The sequence below is a fragment of the Athene noctua genome, unplaced genomic scaffold (genome assembly GCF_965140245.1).
Source record: "Athene noctua unplaced genomic scaffold, bAthNoc1.hap1.1 HAP1_HAP1_scaffold_47, whole genome shotgun sequence".
NCBI lineage: Eukaryota > Metazoa > Chordata > Aves > Strigiformes > Strigidae > Athene > Athene noctua.
In genome coordinates this window covers 416,400-436,986 of record NW_027437542.1, presented here as the reverse complement: position 1 = coordinate 436,986, position 20,587 = coordinate 416,400, and positions in this window count along the sequence as shown.

Genomic DNA, 20,587 nt, shown 5'->3' with positions numbered 1-20,587 from the left:
CAGGCTCGGCTCTGGGCTTGTCTGCAATCGGCTTTGGGCTGGGCTCAGGGATCGGCTCTGCTCTTGGCTCGGCTCGAGGCTCAGATCGCGCCTAAATCTAGGGTCGGCTCTGGACTCGGCTCGGCTCTAGTCTGGGCTCGGGGCTCGGATCTCGGTTCGGCTCTGGACTCGGCTCACCTTGGCTCTAGGCTGTGCTTGGGGATTGTCTCGGGGCTCGTTTCGAGGCTCGGCTCTGGGCTCTGTGCTCGACTGGGCTCGGGGCTCAGCTCGAGGCTCGGCTCAATACTCGGCTCTGGGCTCGCCTCTAGGCTCGGCTCTGGGCTCTGTGCTCGGCTGGGCTCGGGGCTCGGCTCGAGGCTCGGCTCTGGGCTCGGCTCTGGACTCGGCTCGGCTTTGGGCTGGGCTCGGGGCTCGGCTCGAGGCTCAGCTCTGGGCTCTGTGCTCGGCTGGGCTCGGGGCTCGGCTCGAGGCTCGGCTCTGGGCTCTGTGCTCGGCTGGGCTCGGGGCTCGGCTCGAGACTCGGCTCTGGGCTCGGCTCTAGGCTGGGCTCGGGGTTCAGCTCGGCTCTAGGCTGTGCTCGGGGCTCGGATCTGGGTTCGGCTCTGGACTCGGCTCGCCTCGGCTCTAGGCTGGGCTTGGGGATTGTCTCGGGGCTCGGCTCGAGTCTCGGCTCTGGGCTCGGCTCTAGGCTGGGCTCGAGGCTCGGCTCAGGGCTTGTCTGCTCTCGGCTTTGAGCTGGGCTCAGGGATCTGCTCTGCTCTTGTCTCGGCTTGAGGCTCCGATCGCGCCCGTCTCTGGGCTCTGCTCTGGACTCGGCTCGGCTCTAGGCTGCGCTTGGGGCTCGGATCTGGGTTCGGCTCTGGACTCGGCTCGCCTCGGCTCTAGGCTGGGCTTGGGGACTGTCTCGGGGCTCGTCTCGAGGCTCGGTTCAGAGCTCTGTGCTCGGCTGGGCTCGGGGCTCGGCTCGAGGCTCGGCTCAATACTCGGCTCTGGGCTCGCCTCTAGGCTGGGCTCTGGGCTCGGCTCGGCTCTAGGCTGGGCTTGGGGATTGTGTCGGGGCTCGTCTCGAGGCTCGGCTCTGGGCTCTGTGCTCGGCTGGGCTCGGGGCTCGGCTCGAGGCTCGGCTCTGGGCCCGGCTCTGGACTCGGCTCGGCTCTAGGCTGGGCTCGGGGCTCGGATCTGGGTTCGGCTCTGGACTCGGCTCGACTCGGCTCTAGGCTGGGCTTGGGGATTGTCTCGGGGCTCGTCTTGAGCATCGGCTATGGGCTCTGTGCTCGGATGGGCTCGGGGCTCGACTCGAGGCTCGTCTCTGTCCTCGGCTCTGGACTCGCCTCTAGGCTGCGCTCGAGGCTCGGCTCTGGGCTTGTCTACAATCGGCTTTGGGTTGGGCTCAGGTATCGGCTCTTCTCTTGGCTCGGCTCGAGGCTCAGATCGCGCCTGAACCTGGGCTCGGCTCTGGACTCGGCTCGGCTTTGGGCTGGGCTCGGGGCTCGGATCTGTGTTCGGCTCTGGACTCGGCTCGCCTCGGCTCTAGGCTGGGCTTGGGGATTGTCTCGGGGCTCGTCTCGTGGCTCGGCTCTGGGCTCTGTGCTCGGCTGGGCTGGGGTCTCGGCTCGAGGTTCGGCTCTGGGCTCGGCTCTAGGCTGGGCTCTAGCCTCGGCTCGACTCTAGGCTCGGCTCGAGGCTCGGCTCTGGGCTCGGCTCTGGACTCGGCGCTAGGCTCGGCTCGAGGCAAGGCTCAGGGCTTGTCTGCTCTCGGCTTTTAGCTGGGCTCAGGGATCTGCTCTGATCTTGGCTCGGCTCGAGGCTCCGATCGCGCCCGACTCTGGTCTCTGCTCTGGACTCGGCTGGGCTCTTGGCTGCGCTTGGGGCTCGGATCTGGTTTCGGCTCTGGACTCGGCTCGCCTCGGCTCTAGGCTGAGCTTGGGGATTGTCTCGGGGCTCGTCTCGAGCCTCGGCTCTGTGGTCTGTGTTCGGCTGGGCTCTAGCCTCGGCTCGGCTCTAGGCTGGGCTCGGGGCTCGGATCTGGGTTCGTCTCTGGACTCGGCTCGCCTCGGCTCTAGGCTGGGCTTGGGGATTGTCTCGGGGCTCGTCTCGAGGCTCGGTTCTGTGCTCTGTGTTCGGCTGGGCTCGGGGCTCGGCTCGAGGTTCGGCTCTGGGCTCGGCTCTAGGCTGGGCTCTAGCCTCGGCTCGGCTCTAGGCTGGGCTCGGGGCTCGGATCTGGGTTCGGCTCTGGACTCGGCTCGCCTCGATTCTAGGCTGGGCTTGGGGATTGTCTCAGGGCTCGTCTCGAGGCTCGGCTGTGGGCTCTGTGCTCGGCTGGGCTCGGGGCTCGGCTCGAGGCTCGGCTCTGGGCTCGGCTCTAGGCTGGGCTCTAGCCTCGGCTCGGCTCTAGGCTCTGCTATTGCTATGCTCTGGGCTCGGGTCTGGACACGGATCTAGGCTGGGCTCGAGGCTCGGCTCTGGGCTCGTCTCTGGACTCGGTTCTAGGCTGGGCACGAAGCTCGCCTCTGGACTCGGCTCGGCTCTAGGCTGGGCTCGGGGCTCGGATCTGAATTCGGCTCTGGACTCGGCTCGCCTCGGCTCTAGGCTGTGCTTGGTGATTGTCTCGGGGATCGTCTCGAGGCTCGGCTCTGGGCTCTGTGCTCGGCTGGGATCGGGGCTCGGCTCGAGGCTCGGCTCTGGGCTCGGCTCTAGGCTGGGGTCTAGCCTCGGCTCGGCTCTAGGCTCTGCTCGTTGCTCGGCTCTGGGCTCGGGTCTGGACTCGGATCTAGGCTGGGCTCGAGGCTCGGCTCTGGGCTTGTCTGCTCTCGGCTCTAGGCTGGGCTCGTGGCTCTGCTCTGGGCTCGTCTCTGGACTCGGTTCTAGGTTGGGCTCGAGGCTCGGCTCTGGACTCGGCTCGGCTCTAGGCTGGGCTCGGGGCTCGGATCTGGGTTCGGCTCTGGACTCGGCTCGCCTCGGCTCTAGGCTGGGCTTGTGGATTGTCTCGGGTCTCGTCTCGAGGCTCGGCTCTGGGCTCTGTGCTCGGCTGGGCTCGGGGCTCGGATCGAGGCTCGGCTCTGGGCTCTGTGCTCGGCTGGGCTCGGGGCTCGGCTCGAGGCTCGGCTCTGGGCTCGGCTCTAGGCTGGGCTCTGGGTTCGGCTCGGCTCTAGGCCGTGCTCGGGGCTCGTATCTGGGTTCGGCTCTGGACTCGGCTCGCCTCGGCTCTAGGCTGGGCTTGTGGATTGTCTCGGGGCTCGTCTCGAGGCTCGGCTCTGGGCTCTGTGTTCGGCTGGGCTCGGGGCTCGATTCGAGGTTCGGCTCTGGGCTCGGCTCTAGGCTGGGCTCTAGCCTCGGCTGGGCTCTAGGCTGGGCTCGGGGCTCGGATCTGTGTTCGGCTCTGGACTCGGCTCGCCTCGGCTCTAGGCTGGGCTTGGGGATTGTCTCGGGGCTAGTCTCGAGGCTCGGCTCTGGGCTCTGTGCTCGGCTGGGCTCGGGGCTCGGCTCGAGGCTCGGCTCTGGGCTCGGCTCTAGGCTGGGCTCTATCCTCGGTTCGGCTCTAGGCTCTGCTCGTTGCTCGGCTCTGGGCTCTGGGCTGGACTCGGATCTAGGCTGGGCTCGAGGCTCGGCTCTGGGCTTCTCTGCTCTCGGCTCTAGTCTGGGCTCGTGGCTCTGCTCTGGGCTCGTCTCTGTACTCGGTTTAAGGCTGGGCTCGAGGCTCGGCTCTGGACTCGGCTCGGCTCTAGGCTGGGCTCGGGGCTCGGATCTGGGTTCGGCTCTGGACTCGGCTCGACTCGACTCTAGGCTGTGCTTGGGGATTGTCTCGGGGCTCGTCTCGAGGCTCGGCTCTGGGCTCTGTGCTCGGCTGGGATCGGGGCTGTGGCTCGAGGTTCGGCTCTGGGCTCGGCTCTAGGCTGGGCTCTAGCCTCGGCTCGGCTCTAGGCTCTGCTCGTTGCTCGGCTCTGGGCTCGGGTCTGGACTCGGTTCTAGGCTGGGCTCGGGGCTCGGATCTGTGTTCGGCTCTGGACTCGGCTCGCCTCGGCTCTAGGCTGGGCTTGGGGATTGTCTCGGGGCTAGTCTCGAGGCTCGGCTCTGGGCTCTGTGCTCGGCTGGGCTCGGGGCTCGGCTCGAGGCTCGGCTCTGGGCTCGGCTCTAGGCTGGGCTCTATCCTCGGTTCGGCTCTAGGCTCTGCTCGTTGCTCGGCTCTGGGCTCTGGGCTGGACTCGGATCTAGGCTGGTCTCGAGGCTCGGCTCTGGGCTTCTCTGCTCTCGGCTCTAGTCTGGGCTCGTGGCTCTGCTCTGGGCTCGTCTCTGTACTCGGTTTTAGGCTGGGCTCGAGGCTCGGCTCTAGACTCGGCTCGGCTCTAGGCTGGGCTCGGGGCTCGGATCTGGGTTCGGCTCTGGACTCGGCTCGACTCGACTCTAGGCTGTGCTTGGGGATTGTCTCGGGGCTCGTCTCGAGGCTCGGCTCTGGGCTCTGTGCTCGGCTGGGATCGGGGCTGTGGCTCGAGTCTCGGCTCTGGGCTCGGCTCTAGGCTGGGCTCTAGCCTCGGCTCGGCTCTAGGCTCTGCTCGTTGCTCGGCTCTGGGCTCGGGTCTGGACTCGGTTCTAGGCTGGGCTCGAGGCTCGGCTCTGGACTCGGCTCGGCTCTAGGCTGGGCTCGGGGCTCGGATCTTGTTTCGGCTCTGGACTCGGCTCGACTCGGCTCTAGGCTGGGCTTGGGGATTGTCTCGGGGCTCGTCTCGAGGCTCGGCTCTGGGCTCTGTGCTTGGCTGGGCTCGGGGCTCGGCTCGAGGCTCGGCTCTAGGCTGGGCTCTGGGCTCGGCTCGGCTCTAGGCTGGGCTCGGGGCTCGGATCTATGTTCGGCTCTGGACTCGGCTCGCCTCGGCTCTAGGCTGGGCTTGGGGATTGTCTCGGGGCTCGTCTCGAGGCTCGGCTCTGCGCTCTGTGCTCGGCTGAGCTCGGGGCTCGGCTCGAGGCTCGGCTCTGGGCTCGGCTCTAGGCTGTGCTCTGGGCTCGGCTCGGCTCTAGGCTGGGCTCGGGGCTCGGATCTGGGTTCGGCTCTGGACTCGGCTCGCCTCGGATCTAGGCTGGGCTTGGGGATTGTCTCGGGGCTCGTCTCGAGGCTCGGCTCTGGGCTCTGTGCTCGGCTGGGCTCGGGGCTCGGCTCGAGGCTCGGCTCTGGGCTCGGCTCTAGACGCGGCTCTAGCCTCGGCTCGGCTCTAGGCTCTGCTCGTTGCTCGGCTCTGGGCACGGGTCTGGACTCGGATCTAGGCTGGGCTCGAGGCTCAGCTCTGGGCTTGTGTGCTCTCGGCTCTAGGCTGGGCTCGTGTCTCTGCTCTGGGCTCGTCTCTGGACTCGGTTCTAGGCTGGGCTCGAGGCTCGTCTCTGGACTCGGCTCGGCTCTAGGCTGGGCTCGGGGCTTCGATCTGGGTTCGGCTGTGGACTCGGCTCGACTCGGCTGTAGGCTGGTCTTGTGGATTGTCTCGGGTCTCGTCTCGAGGCTCGGCTCTGGGCTCTGTGCTCGGCTGGGCTCGGGGCTCGGCTCGAGGCTCGGCTCTGGGCTCGGCTCTGGACTCGGCTCTAGGCTGGCCTCGAGGCTCGGCTCAGGGCTTGTCTGCTCTCGGCTTTGAGCTGGGCTCAGGGATCTGCTCTGCTCTTGTCTCGGCTCGAGGCTCCCATCGCGCCCGTCTCTGGGCTCTGCTCTGGACTCGGCTCAGCTCTACGCTGCGCTAGGGGCTCGGATCTGGGTTCGGCTCTGGAATCGGCTCGACTCGGCTCTAGGCTGGGCTTAGGGATTGTCTCGGGGCTCCTCTCGAGGCTCGGCTCTGGACTCTGTGCTTAGCTGGGCTCGGGGCTCGGCTCGAGGCTCGGCTCTAGGCTGGGCTATGGGCTCGGCTCGGCTCTAGGCCGGGCTCGGGGCTCGGATCTGGGTTCGGCTATGGACTCGGCTCGCCTCGGCTCTAGGCTGGGCTTGGGGATTGTCTCGGGGCTCGGCTCGAGGCTCGGCTCTGGGCTCGGCTCTGGACTCGGCTCTAGGCTGGTCTCGAGGCTCGGCTCTGGGCTTGTCTGCAATCGGCTTTGGGCTGGGCTCAGGGATCGGCTCTGCTCTTGGCTCGGCTCGAGGCTCAGATCGCGCCTGAATCTAGGGTCGGCTCTGGACTCGGCTCGGCTCTAGGCTGGGCTCGGGGCTCGGATCTCGGTTCGGCTCTGGACTCGGCTGGCCTCGGCTCTAGGCTGGGCTTGGGGATTGTCTCGGGGCTCGTTTCGAGGCTCGGCTCTGGGCTCTGTGCTCGACTGGGCTCGGGGCTCAGCTCGAGGCTCGGCTCAATACTCGGCTCTGGGCTCGCCTCTAGGCTCGGCTCTGGGCTCTGTGCTCGGCTGCGCTCGGGGCTCGGCTCGAGGCTCGGCTCTGGGCTCGGCTCTGGACTCGGCTCGGCTTTGGGCTGGGCTCGGGGCTCGGATCTGGGTTCGGCTCTGGACTCGGCTCGCCTCGGCTCTAGGCTGGGCTTGGGGATTGTCTCGGGGCTCGTCTCGTGGCTCGGATCTGGGCTCTGTGCTCGGCTGGGCTCGGGTCTCGGCTCGAGGCTCGGCTCTGGGCTCGGCTCTGGACTCGGCTCGGCTTTGGGCTGGTCTCGGGGCTCGGATCTGGGTTCGGCTCTGGACTCGGCTCGCCTCGGATCTACGCTGGGCTTGGGGATTGTCTCGGGGCCCGACTGGAGGCTCGGCTCTGGGCTCTGTGCTCGGCTGGGCTCGGGGCTCGGCTCGAGGTTCGGCTCTGGGCTCGGCTCTAGGCTGGGATCTAGGCTCGGCTCGGCTCTAGGCTGGGCTCGGGGCTCTGATCTGGGTTCGGCTCTGGACTCGGTTCGCCTCGGCTCTAGACTGGGCTTGGGGATTGTCTCGGGGCTCGTCTCGAGGCTCGGCTCTGGGCTCTGTGCTCGGCTGGGCTCGGGGCTCGGGTCGAGGCTCGGCTCAATACTCGGCTCTGGGCTCGCCTCTAGGCTCGGCTCTGGGCTCTGTGCTCGGCTGGGCTCGGGGCTCGGCTCGAGGCTCGGCTCTGGGCTCGGCTCTGGACTCGTCTCGGCGCTAGGCTGGGCTCGGGGCTCGGATCTGGTTTCGCATCTGTACTCGTCTCGCCTCGGCTCTAGGCTGGGCTTGGGGATTGTCTCGGGGCTCGTCTCGAGGCTCGGCTCTGGGCTCTGTGCTCGGCTGGGCTCGGGGCTCGGCTCGAGGCTCGGCTCTGGGCTCGGTTCTAGGCTGGGCTCTGGGCTCGGCTCGGCTCTAGGCTGGGCTCGGGGCTCGGATCTGGGTTCGGCTCTGGACTCGGCTCGCCTCGGATCTAGGCTGGGCTTGGGGATTGTCTCGGGGCTCGTCTCGAGGCTCGGCTCTGGGCTCTGTGCTCGGCTGGGCTCGGGGCTCGGCTCGAGGCTCGGCTCTGGGCTCGGCTCTAGACGCGGCTCTAGCCTCGGCTCGGCTCTAGGCTCTGCTCGTTGCTCGGCTCTGGGCTCGGGTCTGGACTCGGATCTAGGCTGGCTCGAGGATCGGCTCTGGGCTTGTCTGCTCTCGGCTCTAGGCTGGGCTCGTGTCTCTGCTCTGGGCTCGTCTCTGGACTCTGTTCTAGGCTGGGCTAGAGGCTCGGCTCTGGACTCGGCTCGGCTCTAGGCTGGGCTCGGGGCTCGGATCTGGGTTCGTCTCTGGAATCGGCTCGACTCGGCTCTAGGCTGGGCTTGGGGATTGTCTCGGGGCTCGTCTCGAGGCTCGGCTCTGGGATCTGTGCTTGGCTGGGCTCGAGGCTCGGCTCGAGGCTCGGATCTATGCTGGGCTCTGGGATCGGCTCGGCTCTAGGCTGGGCTCGGGGCTCGGATCTGTGTTCGGCTCTGGACTCGGCTCGCCTCGGCTCTAGGCTGGGCTTGTGTATTGTCTCGGGTCTCGTCTCGAGGCTCGGCTCTGGGCTCTGTGCTCGGATGGGCTCGGGGCTTGGCTCGAGGCTCGGCTCTAGGCTCGTCTCTAGGCTGGGCTCTGGGTTCGTTCGGCTCTAGGCTGGGCTCGGGGCTCGGATCTGGGTTCGGCTATGGACTCGGCTCGCCTCGGCTCTAGGATGGGCTTGTGGATTGTCTCGGGTTTCGTCTCGAGGCTCGGCTCTGGGCTCTGTGCTCGGCTGGGCTCGGGGCTCGTCTCGAGGCTCGGCTCTGGGCTCTGTGCTCGGCTGGGCTCGGGGCTCGGCTCGAGACTCGGCTCTGGGCTCGGCTCTAGGCTGGGCTCTGGGTTCGGCTCGGCTCTAGGCTGTGCTCGGGGCTCGGATCTGGGTTCGGCTCTGGACTCGTCTCGCCTCGGCTCTAGGCTGGGCTTGGGGATTGTCTCGGGGCTCGGCTCGAGTCTCGGCTCTGGGCTCGGCTCTAGGCTGGGCTCGAGGCTCGGCTCAGGGCTTGTCTGCCCTCGGCTTTGAGCTGGGCTCAGGGATCTGCTCTGCTCTTGGCTCGGCTTGAGGCTCCGATTGCGCCCGTCTCTGGGCTCTGCTCTGGACTCGGCTCGGCTCTAGGCTGCGCTTGGGGCTCGGATCTGGGTTCGGCTCTGGACTCGGCTCGCCTCGGCTCTAGGCTGGGCTTGGGGATTGTCTCGGGGCTCGTCTCGAGGCTCGGTTCTGAGCTCTGTGCTCGGATGGGCTCGGGGCTCGGCTCGAGGCTCGGCTCAATACTCGGCTCTGGGCTCGCCTCTAGGCTGGGCTCTGGGCTCGGCTCGGCTCTAGGCTGGGCTTGGGGATTGTGTCGGGGCTCGTCTCGAGGCTCGGCTGTGGGCTCTGTGCTCGGCTGGGCTCGGGGCTCGGCTCGAGGCTCGTCTCTGGGCTTGGCTCTGGACTCGGCTCGGCTTTGGGCTGGGCTCGGGGCTCGGATCTGGGTTCGGCTCTGGACTCGGCTCGCCTCGGCTCTAGGCTGGGCTTGGGGATTGTCTCGGGGCTCGTCTCGAGGCTCGGTTCTGAGCTCTGTGCTCGGCTGGGCTCGGGGCTCGGCTCGAGGCTCGGCTCAATACTCGGCTCTGGGCTCGCCTCTAGGCTGGGCTCAAGGCTCGGCTCGGCTCTAGGCTGGGCTTGGGGATTGTCTCAGGGCTCGTCTCGAGGCTCGGCTGTGGGCTCTGTGCTCGGCTGGGCTCGGGGCTCGGCTCGAGGCTCGGCTCTGGACTCGGCTCGGCTTTGGGCTGGGCTCGGGGCTCGGATCTGGGTTCGGCTCTGGACTCGGCTCGCCTCGGCTCTAGGCTGGGCTTGGGGATTGTCTCGGGGCTCGTCTCGTGGCTCGGATCTGGGCTCTGTGCTCGGCTGGGCTCTTGTCTCGGCTCGAGGTTCGGCTCTAGGCTCGGCTCTGGACTCGGCTCGGCTTTGGGCTGGTCTCGGGGCTCGGATCTGGGTTCGGCTCTGGACTCGGCTCGCCTCGGATCTACGCTGGGCTTGGGGATTGTCTCGGGGCCCGTCTGGAGGCTCGGCTCTGGGCTCTGTGCTCGGCTGGGCTCGGGGCTCGGCTCGAGGTTCGGCTCTGGGCTCGGCTCTAGGCTGGGATCTAGGCTCGGCTCGGCTCTAGGCTGGGCTCGGGGCTCGGATCTGGGTTCGGCTCTGGACTCGGTTCGCCTCGGCTCTAGACTGGGCTTGGGGATTGTCTCGGGGCTCGTCTCGAGGCTCGGCTCTGGGCTCTGTGCTCGGCTGGGCTCGGGGCTCGGGCCGAGGCTCGGCTCAATACTCGGCTCTGGGCTCGCATCTAGGCTGGGCTCTGGGCTAGGCCCGGCGCTAGGCTGGGCTCGGGGCTCGGATCTGGGTTCGGCTCTGGACTCGGCTCGCCTCGGCTCTAGGCTGGGCTTGGGGATTGTCTCGGGGCTCGTCTCGAGGCTCGGCTCTGGGCTCTGTGCTCGGCTGGGCTCGGGGCTCGGCTCGAGTCTCGGCTCTGGGCTCGGCTCTAGGCTGGGCTCGAGGCTCGGCTCAGGGCTTGTCTGCTCTCGGCTTTGAGCTGCGCTCAGGGATCTGCTCTGCTCTTGGCTCGGCTCGAGGCTCCAATCGCGCCCGTCTCTGGGCTCTGCTCTGGACTCGGCTCGGCTCTAGGCTGCGCTTGGGGCTCGGATCTGGGTTCGGCTCTGGACACGGCTCGCCTCGGCTCTAGGCTGGGCTTGGGGATTGTCTCGGGGCTCGTCTCGAGGCTCGGTTCTGAGCTCTGTGCTCGGCTGGGCTCGGGGCTCGGCTCGAGGCTCGGCTCAATACTCGGCTCTGGGCTCGCCTCTAGGCTGGGCTCTGGGCTCGGCTCGGCTCTAGGCTGGGCTTGGGGATTGTGTCGGGGCTCGTCTCGAGGCTCGGCTCTGGGCTCTGTGCTCGGCTGGGCTCGGGGCTCGGATCTGGGTTCGGCTCTGGACTCGGCTCGACTCGGCTCTAGGCTGGGCTTGGGATTGTCTCGGGGCTCGTCTTGAGCATCGATTATGGGCTCTGTGCTCGGCTGGGCTCGGGGCTCGGCTCGAGGCTCGGCTCTGTGCTCGGCTCTGGACTCGGCTCTAGGCTGGGCTCGAGGCTCGGCTCGAGGCTCGGCTCTGGGCTCGGTTCTAGGCTGGGCTCTGGGCTCGGGTCGGCTCTAGGCTGGGCTCGGGGCTCGGATCTGGGTTCGGCTCTGGACTCGGCTCGCCTCGGATCTAGGCTGGGCTTGGGGATTGTCTCGGGGCTCGTCTCGAGGCTCGGCTCTGGGCTCTGTGCTCGGCTGGGCTCGGGGCTCGGCTCGAGGCTCGGCTCTGGGCTCGGCTCTAGACGCGGCTCTAGCCTCGGCTCGGCTCTAGGCTCTGCTCGTTGCTCGGCTCTGGGCTCGGGTCTGGACTCGGATCTAGGCTGGGCTCGAGGCTCGGCTCTGGGCTTGTCTGCTCTCGGTTCTAGGCTGGGCTCGTGTCTCTGCTCTGGGCTCGTCTCTGGACTCGGTTCTAGGCTGGGCTCGAGGCTCGGCTCTGGACTCGGCTCGGCTCTAGTCTGGGCTCGGGGCTCGGATCTGGGTTCGGCTCTGGACTCGGCTCGCCTCGGCTCTAGGCTGGGCTTGGGGATTGTCTCGGGGCTCGTCTCGAGGCTCGGTTCTGTGCTCTGTGTTCGGCTGGGCTCGGGGCTCGGCTCGAGGTTCGGCTCTGGGCTCGGCTCTAGGCTGGGCTCTAGCCTCGGCTCGGTTCTAGGCTGGGCTCGGGGCTCGGATCTGGGTTCGGCTCTGGACTCGGCTCGCCTCGATTCTAGGCTGGGCTTGGGGATTGTCTCAGGGCTCGTCTCGAGGCTCGGCTGTGGGCTCTGTGCTCGGCTGGGCTCGGGGCTCGGCTCGAGGCTCGGCTCTGGGCTCGGCTCTAGGCTGGGCTCTAGCCTCGGCTCGGCTCTAGGCTCTGCTATTGCTATGCTCTGGGCTCGGGTCTGGACACGGATCTAGGCTGGGCTCGAGGCTCGGCTCTGGGCTCGTCTCTGGACTCGGTTCTAGGCTGGGCTCGAAGCTCGCCTCTGGACTCGGCTCGGCTCTAGGCTGGGCTCGGGGCTCGGATCTGGATTCGTCTCTGGACTCGGCTCGCCTCGGCTCTAGGCTGTGCTTGGGGATTGTCTCGGGGATCGTCTCGAGGCTCGGCTCTGGGCTCTGTGCTCGGCTGGGATCGGGGCTCGGCTCGAGGCTCGGCTCTGGGCTCGGCTCTAGGCTGGGGTCTAGCCTCGGCTCGGCTCTAGGCTCTGCTCGTTGCTCGGCTCTGGGCTCGGGTCTGGACTCGGATCTAGGCTGGGCTCGAGGCTCGGCTCTGGGCTTGTCTGCTCTCGGCTCTAGGCTGGGCTCGTGGCTCTGCTCTGGGCTCGTCTCTGGACTCGGTTCTAGGCTGGGCTCGAGGCTCGGCTCTGGACTCGGCTCGGCTCTAGGCTGGGCTCGGGGCTCGGATCTGGGTTCGGCTCTGGACTCGGCTCGCCTCGGCTCTAGGCTGGGCTTGGGGATTGTCTCGGGGCTCGTGTCGAGGCTCGGCTCTGGGCTCTGTGTTCGGCTGAGCTCGGGGCTCGGCTCGAGGCTCGTCTCTGGGCTCGGCTCTGGACTCGTCTCGGCTCTAGGCTGGGGTCGGGGCTCGGCTCGAGGCTCGGCTCTGGGCTCGGCTCTATGCTGGGCTCTGGGATCGGTTCGGCTCTAGGCTGGTCTCGGGGCTCGGATCTGGGTTCGGCTCTGGATTCGGCTCGCCTCGGCTCTAGGCTGGGCTTGTGGATTGTCTCGGGTCTCGTCTCGAGGCTCGGCTCTGGGCTCTGTGCTCGGCTGGGCTCGGGGCTCGGCTCGAGGCTCGGCTCTGGGCTCGGCTCTAGGCTGGGCTCGAGGCTCGGCTCAGGGCTTGTCTGCTCTCGGCTTTGAGCTGGGCTCAGGGATCTGCTCTGCTCTTGGCTCGGCTCGAGGCTCCGATCGCGCCCGTCTCTGGGCTCTGCTCTGGACTCGGCTCGGCTCTAGGCTGCGCTTGGGGCTCGGATCTGGGTTCGGCTCTGGACTCGGCTCGCCTCGGCTCTAGGCTGGGCTTGGGGATTGTCTCGGGGCTCGTCTCGAGTCTCGGTTCTGAGCTCTGTGCTCGGCTGGGCTCGGGGCTCGGCTCGAGGCTCGGCTCAATACTCGGCTCTGGGCTCGCCTCTAGGCTGGGCTCTGGGCTCGGCTCGGCTCTAGGCTGGGCTTGGGGATTGTCTCGGGGCTCGTCTCGAGTCTCGGTTCTGAGCTCTGTGCTCGGCTGGGCTCGGGGCTCGGCTCGAGGCTCGGCTCTGGGCCCGGCTCTGGACTCGGCTCGGCTCTAGGCTGGGCTCGGGGCTCGGATCTGGGTTCGGCTCTGGACTCGGCTCGATTCGGCTCTAGGCTGGGCTTGGGATTGTCTCGGGGCTCGTCTCGAGGCTCGGCTCTGGGCTCTGTTCTTGGCTGTGCTCGGGTCTCGGCTCGAGGCTCGTCTCAATACTCGGTTCTGGGCTCGCCTCTAGACTGGGCTCTGGCTCGGCTCGGCTCTAGGCTGGGCTCGGGGCTCGGATCTGGGTTCGGCTCTGGACTCGGCTCGCCTCGGCTCTAGGCTGGGCTTGGGGATTTTCTCGGGGCTCGTCTTGAGCATCGGCTATGGGGTCTGTGCTCGGCTGGGCTCGGGGCTCGGCTCGAGGCTCGGCTCAATACTCGGCTCTGGGCTCGCCTCTAGGCTGGGCTCTGGGCTCGGCTCGGCTCTAGGCTGGGCTCGGGGCTCGGATCTGGGTTCGGCTCTGGACTCGGCTCTCCTCGGCTCTAGGCTGGGCTTGGGGATTGTCTCGGGGCTCGTCTGGAGGCTCGGCTCTGGGCTCTGTGCTTGGCTGGGCTCGGGGCTCGGCTCGAGCTCGGCTCTAGGCTAGGCTCTGGTCTCGGCTCGGCTCTAGGCTGGGCTCGGAGCTCGGATCTATGTTCGGCTCTGGACTCGGCTCGCCTCGGCTCTAGGCTGGGCTTGGGGATTGTCTCGGGTCTCGTCTCGAGGCTCGGCTCTGGGCTCTGTGCTCGGATGGGCTCGGGGCTCGGCTCGAGGCTCGGCTCTGGGCTCTGTGCTCGGTTGGGCTCGGGGCTCGGCTCGAGGCTCGGCTCTGGGCTCGGATCTAGGCTGGGCTCTGGGATCGGCTCGGCTCTAGGCTGGGCTCGGGGCTCGGATCTGTGTTCGGCTCTGGACTCGGCTCGCCTCGGCTCTAGGCTGGGCTTGAGTATTGTCTCGGGTCTCGTCTCGAGGCTCAGCTCTGGGCTCTGTGCTCGGATGGGCTCGGGGCTCGGCTCGAGGCTCGGCTCTGGGCTCGGCTCTAGGCTGGGCTCTGGGTTCGGTCGGCTCTAGGCTGGGCTCGGGGCTCGGATCTGGTTTCGGCTCTGGACTCGGCTCGCCTCGGCTCTAGGCTGGGCTTGGGGATTGTCTCGGGGATCGTCTCGAGGCTCGGCTCTGGGCTCTGTGCTCGGCTGGGATCGGGGCTCGGCTCGAGGCTCCGCTCTGGGCTCTGTGCTCGGCTGGGCTCGGGGCTCGGCTCGAGGCTCGGCTCTGGGCTCGGCTCTGTGCTGGGCTCTGGGTTCGGCTCGGCTCTAGGCTGTGCTCGGGGCTCGTATCTGGGTTCGGCTCTGGACTCGGCTCGCCTCGGCTCTAGGCTGTGCTTGGGGATTGTCTCGGGGCTCGTCTCGAGGCTCGGCTCTGGGCTCTGTGCTCGGCTGGGCTCGGGGCTCGGCTCGAGTCTCGGCTCTGGGCTCGGCTCTAGGCTGGGCTCGAGGCTCGGTCAGGGCTTGTCTGCTCTCGGCTTTGAGCTGAGCTCAGGGATCTGCTCTGCTCTTGGCTCGGCTCGAGGCTCCGATCGCGCCCGTCTCTGGGCTCTGCTCTGGACTCGGCTCGGCTCTAGGCTGCACTTGGGGCTCGGATCTGGGTTCGGCTCTGGACTTGGCTCGCCTCGGCTCTAGGCTGGGCTTGGGGATTGTCTCGGGGCTCGTCTCGAGGCTCGGTTCTGAGCTCTGTGCTCGGCTGGGCTCGGGGCTCGGCTCGAGGCTCGGCTCAATACTCGGCTCTGGGCTCGCCTCTAGGCTGGGCTCTGGGCTCGGCTCCGCTCTAGGCTGGGCTTGGGGATTGTGTCGGGGCTCGTCTCGAGGCTCGGCTCTGGGCTCTGTGCTCGGCTGGGCTCGGGGCTCGGCTCGAGGCTCGGCTCGAGGCTCTGCTCTGGACTCGGCTCGGCTCTAGGCTGGGCTCGGGGCTCGGATCTGGGTTCGGCTCTGGACTCGGCTCGCCTCGGCTCTAGGCTGGGCTTGGGGATTGTCTCGGGGCTCGTCTCGAGGCTCGGTTCTGTGCTCTGTGTTCGGCTGGGCTCGGGGCTCGGCTCGAGGTTCGGCTCTGGGCTCGGCTCTAGGCTGGGCTCTAGCCTCGGCTCGGCTCTAGGCTGGGCTCGGGGCTCGGATCTGGGTTCGACTCTGGACTCGGCTCGCCTCGATTCTAGGCTGGGCTTGGGGATTGTCTCAGGGCTCGTCTCGAGGCTCGGCTGTGGGCTCTGTGCTCGGCTGGGCTCGGGGCTCGGCTCGAGGCTCGGCTCTGGGCTCGGCTCTAGGCTGGGCTCTAGCCTCGGCTCGGCTCTAGGCTCTGCTATTGCTATGCTCTGGGCTCGGGTCTGGACACGGATCTAGGCTGGGCTCGAGGCTCGGCTCTGGGCTCGTCTCTGGACTCGGTTCTAGGCTGGGCTCGAAGCTCGCCTCTGGACTCGGCTCGGCTCTAGGCTGGGCTCGGGGCTCGGATCTGGATTCGGCTCTGGACTCGGCTCGCCTCGGCTCTAGGCTGTGCTTGGGGATTGTCTCGGGGATCGTCTCGAGGCTCGGCTCTGGGCTCTGTGCTCGGCTAGGATCGGGGCTCGGCTCGAGGCTCGGCTCTGGGCTCGGCTCTAGGCTGGGGTCTAGCCTCGGCTCGGCTCTAGGCTCTGCTCGTTGCTCGGCTCTGGGCTCGGGTCTGGACTCGGATCTAGGCTGGGCTCGAGGCTCGGCTCTGGGCTTGTCTGCTCTCGGCTCTAGGCTGGGCTCGTGGCTCTGCTCTGGGCTCGTCTCTGGACTCGGTTCTAGGCTGGGCTCGAGGCTCGGCTCTGGACTCGGCTCGGCTCTAGGCTGGGCTCGGGGCTCGGATCTGGGTTCGGCTCTGGACTCGGCTCGCCTCGGCTCTAGGCTGGGCTTGTGGATTGTCTCGGGTCTCGTCTCGAGACTCGGCTCTGGGCTCTGTGCTCGGCTGGGCTCGGGGCTCGGCTCGAGGCTCGGCTCTGGGCTCGGCTCTAGGCTGGGCTCGAGGCTCGGCTCAGGGCTTGTCTGCTCTCGGCTTTGAGCTGGGCTCAGGGATCTGCTCTGCTCTTGGCTCGGCTCGAGGCTCCGACCGCGCCCGTCTCTGGGCTCTGCTCTGGACTCGGCTCGGCTCTAGGCTGCGCTTGGGGCTCGGATCTGGGTTCGGCTCTGGACTCGGCTCGCCTCGGCTCTAGGCTGGGCTTGGGGATTGTCTCGGGGCTCGTCTCGAGGCTCGGCTCTGGGCTCTGTGCTCGGCTGGGATCGGGGCTCTGGCTCGAGTCTCGGCTCTGGGCTCGGCTCTAGGCTGGGCTCTAGCCTCGGCTCGGCTCTAGGCTCTGCTCGTTGCTCGGCTCTGGGCTCGGGTGTGGACTCGGTTCTAGGCTGGGCTCGAGGCTCGGCTCTGGACTCGGCTCGCCTCTAGGCTGGGCTCGGGGCTTCGATCTGGGTTCGGCTGTGGACTCGGCTCGACTCGGCTCTAGGCTGGGCTTAGGGATTGTCTCGGGGCTCGTCTCGAGGCTCGGCTCTGGGCTCTGTGCTCGGCTGGGCTCGGGGCTCGGCTCGAGGCTCGGCTCTGGGCTCGGCACTAGGCTGGGCTCTGGGATCGGCTCGGCTCTAGGCTGGGCTCGGGGCTCGGATCTGTGTTCGGCTCTGGACTCGGCTCGCCTCGGCTCTAGGCTGGTCTTGTGGATTGTCTCGGGTCTCGTCTCGAGGCTCGGCTCTGGGCTCTGTGCTCGGCTGGGCTCGGGGCTCGGCTCGAGGCTCGGCTCTGGGCTCGGCTCTGGACTCGGCTCTAGGCTGGCCTCGAGGCTCGGATCAGGGCTTGTCTGCTCTCGGCTTTGAGCTGGGCTCAGGGATCTGCTCTGCTCTTGTCTCGGCTCGAGGCTCCCATCGCGCCCGTCTCTGGGCTCTGCTCTGGACTCGGCTCAGCTCTACTCTGCGCTAGGGGCTCGGATCTGGGTTCGGCTCTGGAATCGGCTCGACTCGGCTCTAGGCTGGGCTTAGGGATTGTCTCGGGGCTCCTCTCGAGGCTCGGCTCTGGACTCTGTGCTTAGCTGGGCTCGGGGCTCGGCTCGAGGCTCGGCTCTAGGCTGGGCTATGGGCTCGGCTCGGCTCTAGGCCGGGCTCGGGGCTCGGATCTGGGTTCGGCTATGGACTCGGCTCGCCTCGGCTCTAGGCTGGGCTTGGGGATTGTCTCGGGGCTCGGCTCGAGGCTCGGCTCTGGGCTCGGCTCTGGACTCGGCTCTAGGCTGGTCTCGAGGCTCGGCTCTGGGCTTGTCTGCAATCGGCTTTGGGCTGGGCTCAGGGATCGGCTCTGCTCTTGGCTCGGCTCGAGTCTCAGATCGCGCCTGAATCTAGGGTCGGCTCTGGACTCGGCTCGGCTCTAGGCTGGGCTCGGGGCTCGGATCTCGGTTCGGCTCTGGACTCGGCTCGCCTTGGCTCTAGGCTGTGCTTGGGGATTGTCTCGGGGCTCGTTTCGAGGCTCGGCTCTGGGCTCTGTGCTCGACTGGGCTCGGGGCTCAGCTCGAGGCTCGGCTCAATACTCGGCTCTGGGCTCGCCTCTAGGCTCGGCTCTGGGCTCTGTGCTCGGCTGCGCTCGGGGCTCGGCTCGAGGCTCGGCTCTGGGCTCGGCTCTGGACTCGGCTCGGCTTTGGGCTGGGCTCGGGGCTCGGATCTGGGTTCGGCTCTGGACTCGGCTCGCCTCGGCTCTAGGCTGGGCTTGGGGATTGTCTCGGGGCTCGTCTCGTGGCTCGGATCTGGGCTCTGTGCTCGGCTGGGCTCGGGGCTCGGCTCGAGGTTCGGCTCTGGGCTCGGCTCTAGGCTGGGATCTAGGCTCGGCTCGGCTCTAGGCTGGGCTCGGGGCTCGGATCTGGGTTCGGCTCTGGACTCGGTTCGCCTCGGCTCTAGACTGGGCTTGGGGATTGTCTCGGGGCTCGTCTCGAGGCTCGGCTCTGGGCTCTGTGCTCGGCTGGGCTCGGGGATCGGGTCGAGGCTCGGCTCAATACTCGGCTCTGGGCTCGCCTCTAGGCTCGGCTCTGGGCTCTGTGCTCGGCTGGGCTCGGGGCTCGGCTCGAGGCTCGGCTCTGGGCTCGGCTCTGGACTCGTCTCGGCGCTAGGCTGGGCTCGGGGCTCGGATCTGGTTTCGGATCTGTACTCGTCTCGCCTCGGCTCTAGGCTGGGCTTGGGGATTGTCTCGGGGCTCGTCTCGAGGCTCGGCTCTGGGCTCTGTGCTCGGCTGGGCTCGGGGCTCGGCTCGAGGCTCGGCTCTGGGCTCGGTTCTAGGCTGGGCTCTGGGCTCGGCTCGGCTCTAGGCTGGGCTCGGGGCTCGGATCTGGGTTCGGCTCTGGACTCGGCTCGCCTCGGATCTAGGCTGGGCTTGGGGATTGTCTCGGGGCTCGTCTCGAGGCTCGGCTCTGGGCTCTGTGCTCGGCTGGGCTCGGGGCTCGGCTCGAGGCTCGGCTCTGGGCTCGGCTCTAGACGCGGCTCTAGCCTCGGCTCGGCTCTAGGCTCTGCTCGTTGCTCGGCTCTGGGCTCGGGTCTGGACTCGGATCTAGGCTGGCTCGAGGATCGGCTCTGGGCTTGTCTGCTCTCGGCTCTAGGCTGGGCTCGTGTCTCTGCTCTGGGCTCGTCTCTGGACTCTGTTCTAGGCTGGGCTAGAGGCTCGGCTCTGGACTCGGCTCGGCTCTAGGCTGGGCTCGGGGCTCGGATCTGGGTTCGTCTCTGGAATCGGCTCGACTCGGCTCTAGGCTGGGCTTGGGGATTGTCTCGGGGCTCGTCTCGAGGCTCGGCTCTGGGATCTGTGCTTGGCTGGGCTCGAGGCTCGGCTCTGGGCTCGGCTCTAGGCTGGGGTCTAGCCTCGGCTCGGCTCTAGGCTCTGCTCGTTGCTCGGCTCTGGGCTCGGGTCTGGACTCGGATCTAGGCTGGGCTCGAGGCTCGGCTCTGGGCTTGTCTGCTCTCGGCTCTAGGCTGGGCTCGTGGCTCTGCTCTGGGCTCGTCTCTGGACTCGGTTCTAGGCTGGGCTCGAGGCTCGGCTCTGGACTCGGCTCGGCTCTAGGCTGGGCTCGGGGCTCGGATCTGGGTTCGGCTCTGGACTCGGCTCGCCTCGGCTCTAGGCTGGGCTTGGGGATTGTCTCGGGTTTCGTCTCGAGGCTCGGCTCTGGGCTCTGTGCTCGGCTGGGCTCGGGGCTCGTCTCGAGGCTCGGCTCTGGGCTCTGTGCTCGGCTGGGCTCGGGGCTCGGCTCGAGACTCGGCTCTGGGCTCGGCTCTAGGCTGGGCTCTGGGTTCGGCTCGGCTCAAGGCTGTGCTCGGGGCTCGGATCTGGGTTCGGCTCTGGAATCGTCTCGCCTCGGCTCTAGGCTGGGCTTGGGGATTGTCTCGGGGCTCGGCTCGAGTCTCGGCTCTGGGCTCGGCTCTAGGCTGGGCTCGAGGCTCGGCTCAGGGCTTGTCTGCTCTCGGCTTTGAGCTGGGCTCAGGGATCTGCTCTGCTCTTGGCTCGGCTTGAGGCTCCGATCGCGCCCGTCTCTGGGCTCTGCTCTGGACTCGGCTCGGCTCTAGGCTGCGCTTGGGGCTCGGATCTGGGTTCGGCTCTGGACTCGGCTCGCCTCGGCTCTAGGCTGGGCTTGGGGATTGTCTCGGGGCTCGTCTCGAGGCTCGGTTCTGAGCTCTGTGCTCGGCTGGGCTCGGGGCTCGGCTCGAGGCTCGGCTCAATACTCGGCTCTGGGCTCGCCTCTAGGCTGGGCTCTGGGCTCGGCTCGGCTCTAGGCTGGGCTTGGGGATTGTGTCGGGGCTCGTCTCGAGGCTCGGCTGTGGGCTCTGTGCTCGGCTGGGCTCGGGGCTCGGCTCGAGGCTCGTCTCTGGGCTTGGCTCTGGACTCGGCTCGGCTTTGGGCTGGGCTCGGGGCTCGGATCTGGGTTCGGCTCTGGACTCGGCTCGCCTCGGCTCTAGGCTGGGCTTGGGGATTGTCTCGGGGCTCGTCTCGAGGCTCGGTTCTGAGCTCTGTGCTCGGCTGGCTCGGGGCTCGGCTCGAGGCTCGGCTCAATACTCGGCTCTGGGCTCGCCTCTAGGCTGGGCTCTGGGCTCGGCTCGGCTCTAGGCTGGGCTTGGGGATTGTCTCAGGGCTCGTCTCGAGGCTCGGCTGTGGGCTCTGTGCTCGGCTGGGCTCGGGGCTCGGCTCGAGGCTCGGCTCTGGACTCGGCTCGGCTTTGGGCTGGGCTCGGGGCTCGGATCTGGGTTCGGCTCTGGACTCGGCTCGCCTCGGCTCTAGGCTGGGCTTGGGGATTGTCTCGGGGCTCGTCTCGTGGCTCGGATCTGGGCTCTGTGCTCGGCTGGGCTCGGGTCTCGGCTCGAGGCTCGGCTCTGGGCTCGGCTCTGGACTCGGCTCGGCTTTGGGCTGGTCTCGGGGCTCGGATCTGGGTTCGGCTCTGGACTCGGCTCGCCTCGGATCTACGCTGGGCTTGGGGATTGTCTCGGGGCCCGTCTGGAGGCTCGGCTATGGGCTCTGTGCTCGGCTGGGCTCGGGGCTCGGCTCGAGGTTCGGCTCTGGGCTCGGCTCTAGGCTGGGATCTAGGCTCGGCTCGGCTCTAGGCTGGGCTCGGGGCTCGGATCTGGGTTCGGCTCTGGACTCGGTTCGCCTCGGCTCTAGACTGGGCTTGGGGATTGTCTCGGGGCTCGTCTCGAGGCTCGGCTCTGGGCTCTGTGCTCGGCTGGGCTCGGGGCTCGGGTCGAGGCTCGGCTCAATACTCGGCTCTGGGCTCGCCTCTAGGCTGGGCTCTGGGCTAGGCCCGGCGCTAGGCTGGGCTCGGGGCTCGGATCTGGGTTCGGCTCTGGACTCGGCTCGCCTCGGCTCT